Source organism: Pyxicephalus adspersus, chromosome 3 (assembly GCF_032062135.1).
Source record: "Pyxicephalus adspersus chromosome 3, UCB_Pads_2.0, whole genome shotgun sequence".
NCBI classification, from domain to species: domain Eukaryota; kingdom Metazoa; phylum Chordata; class Amphibia; order Anura; family Pyxicephalidae; genus Pyxicephalus; species Pyxicephalus adspersus.
The window spans coordinates 64,223,126-64,240,022 of NC_092860.1; positions in this window are offsets into that span (position 1 = coordinate 64,223,126).

A 16,897-nucleotide genomic window follows, 5' to 3' on the forward strand; every position below is an offset into this window, starting at 1 on the left:
TATCAGGAAATCCAAAAACAAGTTGAAGTCAAAACACAGGAAATCAGTCAACCAAGCCAGGTACAAAGGGTAGGGCACAAGCAGAGTCGAGGTCACATGCAAAGGTCAGTCCAGGCAGAGTTCAAACGAAATGTCAAGAACAGGCACAGGTCAGTAACAGAGAAACACTCAAAATCACTCCAGCACAGGTAAGCCCAGCAGATGCCATACCAGGCACAGATGACTGGAAGCAGAGAGGCTATAAAGCCCCAGCAGCCAATGACAGGATGGAATAAAAGGAACCTCTCTGCTAATCAACTGCACATAGCCCATATCTATTCAGATGCGCAGCCTCAGTACAGAGGATGCCGAGGGAAAAACCCCAGCTACAGGGAAACAGGGATGCTGCAACCCTCAGAGCACTGATCCTGAAACCCCGGTGCTACCACAAGCGCAGCCCCTGGAAGGAATAGGTGGTGGGGCATCACCTTGGATCGTAGGCCCAAAGTGAAAGAGTTTGTTAGAGCCAAAGAGTGCCTCTTAACAGCCACATGCTGAACCCTGGCACCAGGGAGACAGAAAACCATTCGGTTGAAGACTATTCTATCGGTCCTCCTGATCATAGAATCCCCTATGACAACCAACTGTCTACGCCTTCTTGCATTGCCTTCCTCACCCCTACTGGAAGGGCTGCTCTTCCGGCAGTTAGGGGTAGCAGTAACATCTTGAGTTGCCACCACTGGGTCTGCCACCTGCACATCTTCGCATAACTTTGCAAATTTGTTAGGGTGCTCAAACACAGGGCTGGCCTTCCTTTTCTGGGTGCCCCTACCACTCCCTCCAACTACAGTACTCAACTCCTTTTTTGTTCATCCTGATTATCCTCTCCACCCTCCACATCTAAGCCATTAACTACCTGCTCAGTGAGCACGGGACCCTTCTAAAAGTGATCCAGTGATTTCAGTGTTGCAATGCGCCTCTCCGGCTCTCCAATGCGGGATACCAGATGGGCGACTTGCTCACATCTGTCACAGCAATATTCACCTAGGAGCTGTTGCTCCATTTGTGCATACATATGGCAGACTGTTCACTGAACAAAACCTTCCACCTTAGTCATAGTCCTGGAAAATGTGTGCAGTCTTGAATTGTATAATATAGATATGCACAGTTCCTTCCTGCTGAATGTATGCAGTCCCATATTGTCTGCAGTAGATGTGTGTGGATTTCTGAATTTCATAATATATATTGAATATCTTAAAAAAAGGCAATGCAGAAGTAAGAGTAATTTACCCTTACACTATACTACCCCTATCCTTTCTTCATACCATCCCTAGATACTTCCTGTTAGGTCCTCTGTATTAGCTTCTAAAAGAAAAGGAGTGACATGCTGGAATAATTTATTTGTTCCAGGCAGTGATATCTCGATCTCCTCTAATTTTATGCCAAATAAAATTTGTCCAAACGTTTGTGGACACCAGGCCATTCCAGCTACTAAAATGCTACAGTATTTAAAGACATTTTAGATAATGGGGAACTTCCAAATATATGGCATCAGTTAAAAAAGGCCCTTTACTTTTCCATCATGACTTCACAACCTGTGCATAAAGCTAGGTAATTGAAGACATGTCTTGACAAGTTTGGTATGGAGAAACTCAAGTGGCATGCGCAGTTCATGACTTCAACCTTAATGAATACTATTGTAATTAATTTAAAAGCTGATTGTGAGCCAGGTTTTTTCATCTAACAAAAGTACATGTCTTTACAAATGTTATTTTGGCTAAATGGACACAAACCATACAGATAACTAAAAATCCAATTGAAAACTTTCTGTAAAAGACTGTATGTCAGCCTTCATAAGGGAGAACTCTGTTTGAGGGAACCTTGATGGTGATTGACCGGGAGATCACACACACATGTATTGGTAACAAGGGTAAATGTTCCTTTTGGTTTTATTTGCAAAAAGACAGTGATAAATGTCCAAAGACCTTGCAGATAAACAGGGGTGGCAAATGTCCAATGACTTTGCAGACAAACAGTAGTGATTAATGTCCAATGACTTTGAAGATAAACGGGTAAATATCCAATAGCTTTGCATACAAACAGTAGGGATAAATGTCCAATGACCTTGCAGATAAACAGTGGTGGTAAAATGTCCAATGACTTTGCAGATAAACAGGGGTGGTAAAGGTCCACTGACTTTGCAGACAAACAGTAGTGATAAATGTCCAATGACCCTACAGGTAAACAGTGGTGGTAAATGTATAATAGTTTCCAGACAAACCTCGGAGGTCATACACGGATGATCAGATGGAGAGCTGTGAGATTGAGAAGATAGCATTCACTGTTTAATGGTTGTAATTAAATATAAGACTACTGACGTTTTGCATTTCAACCACAAGATGTCGCTGTTTCTTAACACAGCTGAATAGGTTGCCAGTTTTCATATTGACAGGAAGTGTGGTTGTTCTGGAGAGGAAACAGGAAGGAGGAGAGCAGACATCTTGCAAGGACTGTGTGTGTAAAAGAGAATCCATTCGCATCCAAGGGTCAGCGTGTTCCTAGAGACTCAGAAGCTGTAGCTGAGTGAAGCTGACAACCATCCAAGGTAGATCCTGTCCAGAGGAAAGAGGATTGTTGTCCAGAAAGGCTGAGAGAAGCTGAGGAACCGAGAGCTGTCTGTCCTGCAGGACCTCATGTTTGCTGAAGAGACTTGTTGCTGTTTTTCAGTTTAAAGACATTGATGGATCCAGAACAAGACCCGGGTCAGTAAAATCGTGCACGCACCGCATTATAGGATTGGCGCCTGAAGTACCAGAGACTGAGATTATACCTGCAATAGTTAGTGAGTTAGGGTCTATGTATGTGGCAGGTCATATTAACCAATCTTGAAAAGGACGCTGTGCTGACCTCTGGGGTGAATGTATTTAATGTGTTTCATTTGTGTTATTGTTTGGAATTTTGTTTATTGTAATATTACGCAGTAAAGTACGTTTTTTTTATATGAGCTGGCATCCGTGTTGTGTTCTCTGTTCGTGACTTCGCTGTATCCTAGAAAGCCCCCGGTACACGGCTTACAGAGCGGTGGTTGCATGAGTAGCGAAGAGCAGTAACCAGGAACCGGGACTCAGGAGCAGGAAACAGGAAGTTGTCACAATCAATCCACACCGGAAGGAAATCAGGGAGCCTTCATACAGTGCAGCCCTAGTCTCTGATTGGAGCTCGCACTGGGCATGTGCAGAGTAAGGATACGCACTGAGCATGTGCGAAGTGCTGTGCAAAATGAGCATGTGCAATAAGGTTCATTTAGACGATGCTTTGTGACACTAATAGCCAAAATATAGTGAGGGGCAAATAGTTTCTTAAAATAAATCCTGAACAAAAAATTTATGAATGCGCTTCTGTAGCTGAAAACCTGTGGAAGAATGTCTGTTATCTGCATCACTAACAACATAATAAACTGCCCCTCAAACTGTCCTTTGAGGCACAGTTAGTGATATGACAATAGACTTTGTAAAGCGCTGTGTAATATATTAGTGCAATATAAATACAAATTATTAACAATTATTTCGTATTATATTATAGCAATGTACATAGGGAGCCTCCCACCTTGCTAAAAAGTGAAAGGCCTTGTTGTGTCTCAAATCAGTACATGATTATGTATCAGTAATGAGTACATCATTATTAATAAACAGTAATAATATAGCACCAACATATTACGGAGCATTGTACATTAAATAGGGATCTTTTTATATTTTTTTTAAGGATAAATACTGAAAAATTGAATACTTACCTACCGTAATTTTCTTTCCTGGCATGCTCCATGTCAGCCTAGAAATGGGTTAATGCCCTTGCTCCTCCTACTCACAGGATTGTAACTCTATAAATTAGAGGCAACGCTGGCACCTGGTGTTCCAAAACTAATCGTCCTCAATAATAAGGGTGGGATCCCATGCTGACATGGAACATAGATTCATAGTTACATAGTAGATTAGGTTGAAGACATAAGTCCATTAAATTCAACCACTAGGGAAATAAACATATCCCAGATATAAAACCCTAAAAGACATAGTTGGTCCAGAGGAAGGCAAAAAAAAACCCTGGTACAACTTGCTTCAAAAGGGGAAAAAAATTCCTTCCTGATTCCATGAGGCAATCGGATGTTCTCTGGATCAACAGTCTCTGATTATCTTTACTTTAAATCCTTAATACCCAGTTATATTCTGTGCTTCTAGAAAAGCATCCAGCTTTTTCTTAAAGCAATCTTTAGTAGTTGCTGAGGGAGCCGATTCCACATTTTCACAGACCTTACAGTGAAGAATCCCTTCCTTATCCAGAGCTTAAACTTCTTTTCCTCCAGACGCAAAGAGTGTCCTCTTGTTTTTTGTAATGATCTCAAAGTGAATAATGAGGAAGAGAGTTTTCTTTATGGACCGTTTATTTATTTACACAGGGTGATCATATCCCCCCTTAAACGTCTCTTCTCAAGGTACAAAAGATTCAGTTCAGCTAATCTCTCCTCATAGCTGAGCTCCTCCATTCCTTTCAGGAATTGAGTTGCCCTTCTCTGCACTCTCTCATATTCAACAATGTCCTTTTTGTGAACTGTTGCCTAAAACTGGACTGCATATTCCAGATGTGGTCTGACCAATTCTTTGTACAGAGGCAGAAATATGTCTCCATCTCTGCAGTCTATTCCACTTTTAATACAAGAAAGTACTTTGCTAGCTTTAGATATTGCAGCTTGGCATTGCATGCTGTTATTTAGTCTATGATCTACCAGAACCCCGGGATCCTTTTCTATTTCTGACTCCCCCAAATGTATTCCCCCTAGATAGTATGAAACATGCATGTTGTTTATCTATATTAAATGTAATTTGCCACTTGGCTGCCCAATCAAACAGTACATTCAGTTCTGCTTGTAGATTATAGACATTTTGTATGGACCTAACTCCATTACATAGTTTGGTGTCATCTGCAAACACAGAAATGGTACTTTTAATCCCAAACTCTATATCATTTATAAAGATGTTAAACAGTAAAGGTCCCAACACTGAACCCTGGGGTACACAACTAATAACCTTAATTAGCCTATCCTTAGTACAACTTTCTGGATGTGGTCTTTAAGACAGTTCTCTATCCATTTACAGAATGACTTTCTTAAACCTATTTACAGTGTACAGTGTTAAATGTTTTAGCAAAGTCCAAGTACACTATATCAACTGCTACTCCACTGTCTACCTGTTTACTTACTTCCTCATAAAAAGAGAGTAAATTTGTTTGACAACTTCTGTCTTTTTTGAAGCCTTGCTGACTATCATTTATAATATTATTTTGTAGCAGAAACTCTTCTGTGGTTTTTTATCAAACTCTCCAGGACCTTTCCAAGTATGGACGTTAAACTAACAGGTCTGTAGTTACCTGGTAATGCCTTTGCTCCCTTTTTGAAGATAGCAACCACATTGACCTTACGCCAATCAATCAGTACCTTGCCAGTGACTAAACAGTTCCTAAAAATTAGAAACAATGGCTTTGAAATAACCAAGCTCAGCTCTTTGAGGACACGTGTATGTAATCCATCAGGTCCTGGTGCTTTGTCAACCTTAATTTTTCCCAGTTGTTATCAATCAATTATATCAATTTTGAGCCATTGTGACTCATTTAAAACAGTGACAGTGCTATTATGAAATGGACTTGAGCTCTGACATTTTTCTGTGTACACAGAGCTAAAAAAAAAGTGTTTAGTAAATCTGCCTTGTCTTTATCCCCAGTTACCAACTCAGCGACAACCTTTAATGGGCCTACATGCTCAGATCTGATCTTTTTGCTATTAGTATATTTAAATTTGGGGGTTTGCTTTTCCTTTGCAATCTGCTTTTTATTTTAAAAATTTGCACATTTTATGTCCTTTTTACATCTTTTGGTATATTCTTTATAGTTTTCATTTTTATATTTTTAGAATGCCCTTTTCTTGTTCTTTATGGCTTTTTTTAACAGCAGCTGTGAGCCACAAAGGTTTAAATTTTAGCCTCCTAAACTTATTACCCATTGAAATATATTTTTCAGTGTGCTTTTGTAGAACAGAATTGAAACATTCCCATTTCTGTTCTGTGTTCTTTGAGGACAATATTGTCTCCCAGTCCAGATTCCAGAGAACCGCCCCTAATGATGGTAAATTTGCTCTCTTAAAATGAATTGTTTTTATTATTCCTGTTTTTGTTTCCTGTTTACAACTTACATTAAATGAAATCATATTATGGTCACTGCTACCCAGATTCTCATTTATATGCACATTTGTTATAAGCTCTGCATTGTTAGAAAAAACTAGGTCCAGCAGAGTATCATTTCTAGTTGGGGCTTCTATAAACTGTACCATACAATTATCTTATATTAAATTCACAAATTTCCTCCCTTTTGCTGTTCCTGTAGTGCCTTTACTTCAGTCAATGTCAGGGTAGTTGAAATCTCCCATGATTAAAACACTTTCACTTTTTGCTGTTTTTTGTATTTGTGCTAGAAGTTGATTTTCTCTTTCTTCCTTAGCACTTGGGGGGCTATAGCAGACTCCAATAATTAATTGTGTGTTTTTTAACCCCACATTCAACTCCATCCATAATGCCTCAACCTCATTGCTTGTTCCATCTGCAATTTTTTCTTTCACATTCACTTATAGATCACTTCTCACATACAGACAGACACCACCACCCTTCCGTATGACTCTGTCATTACGAAGAGAGTATACCCAGGAATATTGACAGCCCAGTCATGCGAAGAACAAAGCCAGGATTCAGCAATGGTATTAGAATGAATGTAGTTCAAAGACAGGGTTTTCTTTGGCAACAACTTTTAGTGTATTCAGCAAAAATCATTAGTACATTATCATAAATGTGAAACAACAAACAATAAGGGGTAAGTGAAAGATCCAAACAAAGGCAAAACATACTTGGGCATTGATTTAACCACCCGGCCGTTAAACCCGACTTTGGTTCGGGGTTAAAACACTTGCAAAAAGTGTTAAACCCGAACTTTTTTCAGGTGGTTAAATGCTATCACTTACCTGGTCCCGCTGTGATCATCCCGTCGTTCTCCAGCGTCGTTCTCTAAAAAAAATACCTTCCCGGTCCCCGCAGCTCCTCCGGACACGTCTTCTGTCTTCAGTCTTCCCCCGGCGAGTGCAGTGACGATCTCCGGGGTTTCCCGGTGAGGTCGCTGCATGCGTCGGTGCGGGCAGTAGGCGGGGCGGGAAATTTAAATCACTTTGCATTGAACTCAATACAAAAAAGCTGTATTGAGTCCAATACAAAGAAATCTTTGTATAGATTTTTTTTTAAAGATTTTTTTTTGTTTTAAAAAAAAAAAATTTAATATTAAATTTATAAAATTTTGGACATATTTCGCTGAGTTATGCGGTAATTCGCTGAATTATAAATAATTTTTGAGTAATTTGGTTAATTATAGCCTACAATCTAAAATAAATTTCCATGCAAAACATTTAACACTTTTTGCATGGAAGTTTGGAAAGAATTAGAATACTCGGTGTTCTCGTACGCGTCCCTCAGCGATGTCCGTGCATGCGCCCGTTGATGGGGGTCGTAGCGGGAAATTCAAATTCTTTGTATTAGATTCAATACAAAGTCCTGTATCCAATCTAATACAAAATAATACAAAATATATTTATGTGGTTTTGTCTATAGGTATGTGACATTGGACTCCGTTTTAAAATTTACTACACTAGGGAGGTGTTTTAGAAAAATATATTACTATACAGTATACTGAATTATTGCATTTTCAGTATTTTTGATTTATGTATGTATTCTTGTTTAGGCTGATTTTTGTGTTTTTTATTTAATTTTATTAAAAGTAAATTTTTTTTTTTACACAATTGTGTGTTTTAAACATTTTTTATATTCATGATATCTACTATAACCCTGTTCGGACATATTTCTGTAAGTTACAGGTCTACAATTTAAAAAACAAATTCATGAAAAACAGTTTACCACTTTTGGTACAGAAATCTAGACACTTAAAGATACACCCTATTATTCTGATACTTATTCCTTTCAGATTTCAATTAGGAGAACCTGCAAGAAATCCCTGTACATTAGGAGTCTTATATGCAGGCTGAAGAAAAATAGATAATTTAATTTTACTTCATAAAATGGCAAATGTGTGCAAGTAAAGACAATGTAAGTCAGTTACTATTTATTTATGACATCAGATTTATTCAGTCATGATTGCTCTGAGCAGATATACACATCCTTATAAAATATATTGTAACATAACATAACATAACATTAGGTTACCACTAAAGGAACAGGACTTTCTGAATTGAATACACATATAAGGATATCTGTTTTGATTCCTGGGATACTATATAACATCAAACCTCAGGAATATATGTAACATTACTTATTTTGATTACACATTCTATTAAAAGTAATTTAGGCATCATTTAAAATAGGAAATAAAACAATTACCTAAATTTCTATATACCATTGTAACAGATATTCATTAAACATTTAGATGCCTTCAAGAAACAGAGCTTTGAACATCAACATACGTAGCATCACCCCTGAGGAAGCCTAGATTGGGCGAAACGCGTCGGGTTAACAAAGCTGCGTCAGAAATATGTATATGTTATATGTTCTATGCATTATAAAATAGTTGGTCTCTGTCTAGCATAGGAGGTAAATGACCTCTAGATAGGGGGAAATACTCCTCTAATTTTTACTTAAACCTCCAAGGGTGAGGAAGTACATGATAAATCTGTACTATTGACATTATTGTTTGTTGTTTCACATTTATGAGAATGTACTATTGATTTTTGCTGAATACACTGTCCTTGAATTACATTCATTTTAATACCACAAATCCCCAGGGTTGGCGAAAAAATGTAATTATCCTGTTAGGAAATTGTTAAGGCGATTTCCTATTGATCCCAGACCAATATTTCCCTCTCTATCGTGACCTCGGTTTTCAACGCGTTGGGAGCAGTGATTAACACAACACGCGACTTAAGCGTATATAGTTATATACTGTCTCAAAAACTTCGCTGAGCAAGATGTTTCAAGGTAAGAAGCTTCAAGGTAAGGATGGAGCAAATATTGACCAACTGATAAGGAGGATATAACTAGTCTCGACACAACTCAATTATCATCAAAATATAGCAAAAACACAAAAACAACTTAACCTTGAGACTCAGCAAAAATATATATAATTCAAAATTTTTATACCTTTCAGAAATATTCTATAAAATCCCAATCTCTTGTTCCACACTGGTCCCCAATAAAAAATCTTGCAAATTTCAAACAACAGGATTCAGCAATGCCTAATAAGTCATAATCCTTCTCACTCGTTAAGGCTTTCAGCTCCCCCTTTTTTTTTTTTTTTTGCTTGACTTCTAGCATTGGTGAACAGGCTTTATAAACCATTGCTGCATTTACCAGCATTGTTTGCCAAATCCTTTTGTTTTTCAGTACAACTAGTACTGCACAATCCAATGTTTGTGCGTAACATGGGAAGCTCCTTACAATTATCCATAACCCTCCCCCCAACTATCCCTAAACCACCCTCCACTAGTGTCTGACCCCTGACTAACCTTTCTGCCACCCTATTTAACTTTCCCATCCCCCTCTGTCCTAGTTTAAATATCCCTCCACCATTCCCCTAAATCTTTCCCCTAGCACAGCAGACATCCTTTCGTTTAGGTACAAACCATCTCTGGCATACAAGTTGTACCCCAATGAAAAGTCAGCCCGGTGCTCTATGAACCCAAACTCCATGTCAGCCTACAAATGGGAAATAAGTAGATCAAACCAGGGTGGGATGTTCAAATATATTTATTCATGTAGTGCTAGGGTAGCAAAAATTTTCTGCCCAAAGTTATCTGTGGTCAACGCTGCTGGTTCTACGAAGTAATGCTTCTTAAAGGTAAAGATGGAAAAACAGGTTGCTGCTTTACAAATGGTATCCAGGGATACTTGTCCAGCTGCTGCCCAAGTTTAAATACTGCAAGTCGAATGAGCTGTAACCCCTGCAGGAATCTGTACACCCTTAGACCTGTATGCCATAGAGATGGTTTTACCAATCCATGAGGCAATGAGTTTGCTAGACGATTTCTTCCCTTTATTTAAATTAGGAGGTGTTCTGGTCTGCATATTTTCTTACTTTCATGTGCATTTGAACCACATACTAAAGGCACCCAAGGTTTATTAGCCTGTTCCTCTCAATACCAAGGCCTTAGGCATAATTTCCTTGGGTCTAGATGAAATAGGGGACCTTGTTAGAGAAGATCTCTGTGGGGTTGTAGTGGGAGAGGGGTCCATATGCTCAGTTGTTGCAGGAGTGGATACAAAAGACGTTTCGGCCAGTTGGGAATTATTGCTAATACCAAAATAGACTCCTCTAGATAACACCTTAGTAACTAGTGGATCAGCGGTACCAGGGGAAACACATAGGCCAACTGGAACTGCCATTCCATTGTCAGCGCATCCGACCACAGGACTTGATGCCAAGAGAATGGGGTAAAAAAACTCTTCAGTTTGTGGGTCTTTGTTGAGGCAAGTATGTCCACTTGAGGGAGGAAGGACCACTAGACTGCCATCTTGAATGCCTCCTTGTGTAGAGACCATTCGGTCTCGATGTTGTCGATTGCTGTTCTCGACAGGTAATCCGCACGCTCATTCATTTTGCCTGTTATGTATATAGCGGAAAGGTGAGTCCTTTTTTATTGTGCCCAATTTATGATGGGGGGCTACTTCTCTCAGCAATGTGTCTTCTGTGTGTGCCTCCTTGATTTACCCTGTATCAGAACTTAATATGCTGCTCGCAGTTCTAGCACATTCATAACTTTGCCCGCTGGGTTGCTCCAAGGCCCTTGTGCAATTGCATTTGCAAATGGCTTTGCTGGCATCTGAGGTGAGGTTAACCAATTTGATGGGGAGAAGGGAGTGACAGTTTACAAGGTTCTGTTTGTCTAGCCACCATAATAGGATTGTTTGATCAGTTGTTGTAGGACTATTTGTCTGTGCTGTAAGAGAAGAAGTTTGTCCTGTGATAACAGTAGGATATCATCTAAGTAGTGGTATATTCAAATGCCCATCTGATGCAGGAGGGCTTTTACCTCCAGAAGGATTTTGAAGAAGACCCTGGGAGAAGTTGTTACACCGAATGGGAGATACACAAACTGGAAGTGCATTGGACTAAAACAAACGTTCAAAATTTTTCCTGAATTGGTACTTGAAACTAGGCATCTTTTAGATCTATAGAGATCAGACAATCTGTTGGTTAAATTGCTTGCATTATCATCTGTAATGCCTCCCTTTTGAAATGCTCCATCTTCATGGATTTCTTGAGGGAGCTTAGGTCTTCAAGAGGGCACTTTGGTTGTCACAAACTGTATGGTAGGTGTTCCCATAAATGCCCATAAATGGCTTTGTGAAATGGTCCCTTGGACCCATTTGTTTGCAACTTTTTTCCACCAAAACCTCCCAAAACCTATCCAGGGTATTCTAGAAAAAGGGGAGTATACGTAATTTTAAGACAACGGGGTAAGAAAAAAATTATTATATAGTCCAGGGTTACTTTTAGGAGAGTAGAGGACTCTTTCTGTAGGGTTGTATATCGAATAAGGAATATATATTTAGGTAAAAATTTAAACATAGATTAGGATATAAGGGTACATAGGGTAATTAGGGATAAATAAATGGATTATACCGATAAATATAGTTTGAGTTATTCTGCTTAAGCCATAAAATATCCAGATTTTTTTTTTTACAATAATATTAAGGTGTATGTAAATTTTCTTGTATAAATAAAGTATGGGATGAATTGTTATTGTTTGGGACACAGAATATCCAGAAACATTTGTTGGTAAATTTCTGATAAAGATGAGGGTCAAATTGTACCATTGAATCAGTTTGCAGCTACAAATACTTTTATGTAATATTAATTAGGAGAAATATTGGAGAGAGGCTTACCAGTCACATTGAATGGAGAGCAGTATACAGTGTATGGCTATGTCCTGTAGGGAGCAGCAAAGAGATACTGCTGAGAGGGTTCCCACCTTAAAAAGGTAACAATTTGGCATTCTGTGAGTAGGGCGGCGAATGCCCAGTGAGTGTGTGTAAACCCCCCGTGCCCATATTATCCCGTCTTTGCCCACAGCTAATTGAGTCGTTGCTTAACAATCCGCAGTTAGGTTGCAGATTAATGGGGGAGAGTGTGTTGATCTGCATGCCAGGGATATCCCTGGTATCCAGCACCAGTGAGTTGGCGTCTCACATTAGTGGATGCCATGTTCCCCGCTAGCTGATGGGGGGAGGAGGGTGGGACAGACAAGTAAATTAATGTGGACTAGTGTGTGAAGTGGGAGGGGATGTGAAGGGGATGGGGTGTGGATATGGAAAGTGATGGAGTGTTGGTTGTAATGTGTGATTGATATATATTATGTGTGAGATAGTGAGGGGCATGGTGTGAATGATGGCTTGATGTACCATACTGCCATTACAATAAGATAAGTGTCCTACCTCTTCCTAGCTAAAGCGCAGGCTTCTCTCTCCTGTGCATACGGGCAGTTCTGACTTTGGGCATGCCTCTGATCTCAAGGTTTATCAGTTTTGCTCAATCAGCTGGCCAATCAGAAAATAGCCCTTTAATTATCCCTGGCTATTTAGCTAGCTCGCACACTGCACTCAGTGTTCGTGCAACGTGTCTCCACTAGTGCCGAACCCCCAGCTTCTGAGCTAGTTCCTGTACACCTGTTGTTCACTAATCGGAAAAAGTTTTTGCCTGTAGCCCTAGCAGAAATTAGGATGCAGCCTAACAAGAATACTGGTTACTCACCATTTGAGGTCCTAATGGGAAGACCTTTCCCCACCCCTTGGGGTCCAAAGGCCCCCGTGATAGAAAAAGGGGATCTAGAAGTAGTACAGGCAGAATATGTGAGGAAACTTGTAGAAACTTTAGATCAAGTTGAAAGAGATGTTGCTCGTGCCTCCCCTTTCTCTTCACAGTAACCTACGCATCCTTTCCAACCAGGAGACGTGGTGATAGTCCAGGGCCTGGCACAAGGACAAAAACAGACTGAGTTCCCGTTTGGACCACCCACCCGAGTGGTAGCAGTCAACAGAACAGCAAACCTCACAGAAGAGGCTCCAATCTGGATTCACGCTAGTAGAGTGAAAAGGGTCCCTGAGGCTTCTTCTCCGGCGTCGAACGAAGACAAAGAGGGTGAAGCAGGTGTGAAATCCCTGAACAAAGAGGGGAATTCAGAAGAAGTCTCCCTGAAAAGTGCCTTGCCACAGGCTGAAGATGATGACCCCACAATTTTCTGGGAGATTTGTTTGTCTGTTAATAATTTTTAATCTTTGTGTTTTCCTGCCAGTCTGGTTTATTACTACTTGTATCTATCATCCAGAGGAGATGAGTTTCTTTTGTGGTACATCGAATAATCAGTCAGTATCTAAAAGAGCTCAGGAGCAAGATCCCTTTGCTCCCGGCCCCTTTCATTCTGAACAGAATAGTATAGTCAGGATGGCAAATGCCCTAAATGTTAGCTCATTGTGCCTTAAAGACTTACAGAGCCCATGGGACCTTATAAAAACATGTGTTGTTGCTGTGCCTACACCCGATGAATCCCTCCTTGAAGTCTGGTTTGATGGCTAAAAATACACAATCTTTTATTCCCTTGTATGACTTCTGTGGGGATTGTAAGAATTAGGATATAGCAGGGATAATAGAATAACTACTGTTAATGTGACTGCAGCAGAGAACTGTTTTACCTTTTTCCAGGATATGACCTTGATATTGTGATGATAGAGACATAAAAAGAGGATTACCTAAGAATAGTGTATATGATTATATTATTGACACCTGTAAAAAAAATGGTAGGATTGTTAGCTCCCTGGATAATTCCATGAGTTGTAAAAAGACAATTGTGAAATTTATTTATAATATAATGCTCCCTAAGGGAATTTTTTTGTCATGTGGTAACAGCACTTACAATTATATTCCTGCCAATGTTATTGGAGGTCCCTGTGCATTATCCAGGCTGACTTTGGCCCTTCCGAGACAACCCCCTGTCAGGAGAACCCAAAGATCGGTTACCAAGACTTTATCAGAAAATTGTGACTCTACCCCTTCTCAGCCGTGCAGAATATACAAGTTTGGGGGCCTCTATATTGGGATGGCCTGGACTGGCTATATATAATACTCGTACTATAAATTCTATTGCATGTGACCTGGCCAAATCTCTGAATCATACTTCTACCGCCTTATTAAACATGCTTTTAGATCTACAAGGAGTAAGAGGAGCAGTGCTAGAAACTAGATTTGCTGTAGATTATTTGTTACTTAAACATAACGTAGGGTGTCAGGATTTTAAAGGATTGTGTTGTTTTAATTTATCTGACCATTCCAGATCAATCCAGTCCCATATTCAAGCGTTACATGAAATTGCTAATAACATCAAGGAGGATGTTGGCTCATCCTCCTGGCAGGACTGGGTTATGAGCTGGCTGCCAGATTTGAGTTGGTTAAGAACATTATTTATCAGTATTGTAATTATAATTGCTTCCTTGATTATTTTATGTTGTTGTATCCAATGTATCCCTTCCCTTATACAAACATTCTGCGCTATGTGTCCAAAGCCCACAGATCCTGGACAAAAATATGCTTCTTACCTCTCTATGTTAGAAAGAAAAAAAGTCATGTTCATGACTTAAGAGGGGATTGAAGGGTTAAATAAGTATTGTTGCAGGACTGTATAGCTAGAGCTAATGTGAGCCGTATACTTGTATAAGCAATATTTATATATAAGGAGTTGTATTTCTTCTTCTATCTACTTAGTTTAATTGTAACCAGATGGCGAAAATTCTAAATTCTTTGGAATACAATGTATGCCTTGTATGCCTTGCAATGTATCAAATAACACTATATATGGCCAAAACTTAAACAGCTGTACGTGAACAACGACAACGCCCTTGTATTCTGTATGCATAAAAGACCGTTTTGTCAGAATAAAGATTAGAGAATATTCCTAAAACCATACTGTGTGTGTGTGTGTTATTGGGATGGGTTCGTTTTGTGTGTAATATTGTGTTGCCTGCGGTGGATTTTCTGTAGCGAGTAGTGGAGATTTTTTTATTGCTGTCAATGGAGATATATACATCCAGAAATTGAAAGGAAGATATACTGCTTTCCATGGTGAATTTTACATTATAGGTGTTTCTTTGGATCATGTCAAGAAAGTCTTTTAATCAGTTGAGGAGGACCTGTCCAAAACATGGGCATGTTATCAATGACAAAACATAGGGTTGGAACTGGGTGGTATTGATGGTGTATTTCTGTTGTTACTTGGTCCACAAAGATCTGGATCCTGGGATTTAAAGATAGCTGAGGAAAAAATGTTGAATTGGGTATTCTATAGAGAGGATTTGATGGACCTTGATCAGGTTCAATGTTAGGTTCAAGGGCGATGTCTTCTTGCTTAGAGGTGTCACACTTACCTCTTCCTCACTAAAGCACAAGTGCCTCTCTCCTGCGCATTCTGAAAGTTCTGACTCTGGGTGTGCCTGCTCTTCCAAGTTTTATCAGTTTCGCCCATCCCGCTGGCCAATCAGGAAATAGCCTCTTAATCATCCTTGGCTATTTAGCTAGCTCAGACACAGCATTCGTGCAAAGTTTCTCCACTAGTGCCGAGACCCTAGCTCTGCTGAGCAAATTCCTGTACACCTGTTGGTTAATTCAGTGTTTCTCCTGTCCAACTCATGTTGGACACCCTTTGTTGCCCAGTCTGTTGTTTCCCAGCCTATTCCCTTGTGCTATTCCAGTGTTCCTCTCTGTCTGTGGTTGTTCCTCTGACTCCTGTTGCTTCCAGTGTCTACTGTGTTACCTGTGTCTCCTGTGTCAATGGTGTCTATTTCCAGGATCCCTGGTATTTGTATTTCTTTCTTTGTATTATTGAAAAAGTTTTGAAAATTTAACATTTAAAACAGTTGGATGATAATCAAAAAAAAAAATACTTTCCAAATAATGATCATTGTAACATTTAACCAGTTCTAGCATGGAATAAAGCAGTATATGTTGATACATGCAAGCGTAATAAAGGTACGATAAGTTGTGATGCATTCGCTTGAGTGGGGAGTCTCTTTATAGGTGGTATAGATTCCCAGTTGTATGCTTTTTGTTTATAAAATCCCATTTGTCTCTGTGCAATTTTTTGTTGAAAATATTTGTATTACACTTTTTTTCAAGGTCTTTCTTTAGGTCCCTAAATTTTTCTTGGATGTTTGTAGAAACAATAAACGTTTTATTATGTTTGTATTAGGGATTATAATGTCTAGCTAACAGTCTGTTATCCCATGAAATTTAATGGGAAAGACCCAAAAACCAATATACAACGTTTGTACTATAAATTTGTTATTTCTTGCATAAAAAAGGATACAATTTCTTCTTGCTGCAAAGAAAACCCTGGTCTTTCCTCTGTTTATTTCTTCCTAACTACTTCCTAGCACTCACAACCCCATCAACCTCTTAACAGTACTACCACATGGAAAAAGGTTTCATTCTTAGGTCTCCATTCCCTCCCCCATCTCCAAAACTAGAGCTTCTAAGGTTGCTGTTCCTTTCTTTTTGCCATACATATAAGTCATGTAATCACAAACTGTTTGCATATATTCTGTCTTTTTTATCTTTTTGCTCTCTTAAAAATATTGACAATTATGAAGTATTGTATTGTGCCGGTTGTAACCACAATGAAAAGATTTAAAAGAGTTTATTTGTAGAAAAATAGCTGTGTAAGCACCTGTATAGAATTAAACACAATGGCATTACATACAGTGAAAAAAAAATATATATAATACCACTAAATGACACCCTAAATGATAAGTTCTATGATATATAGGCATTACAATTTCATTTT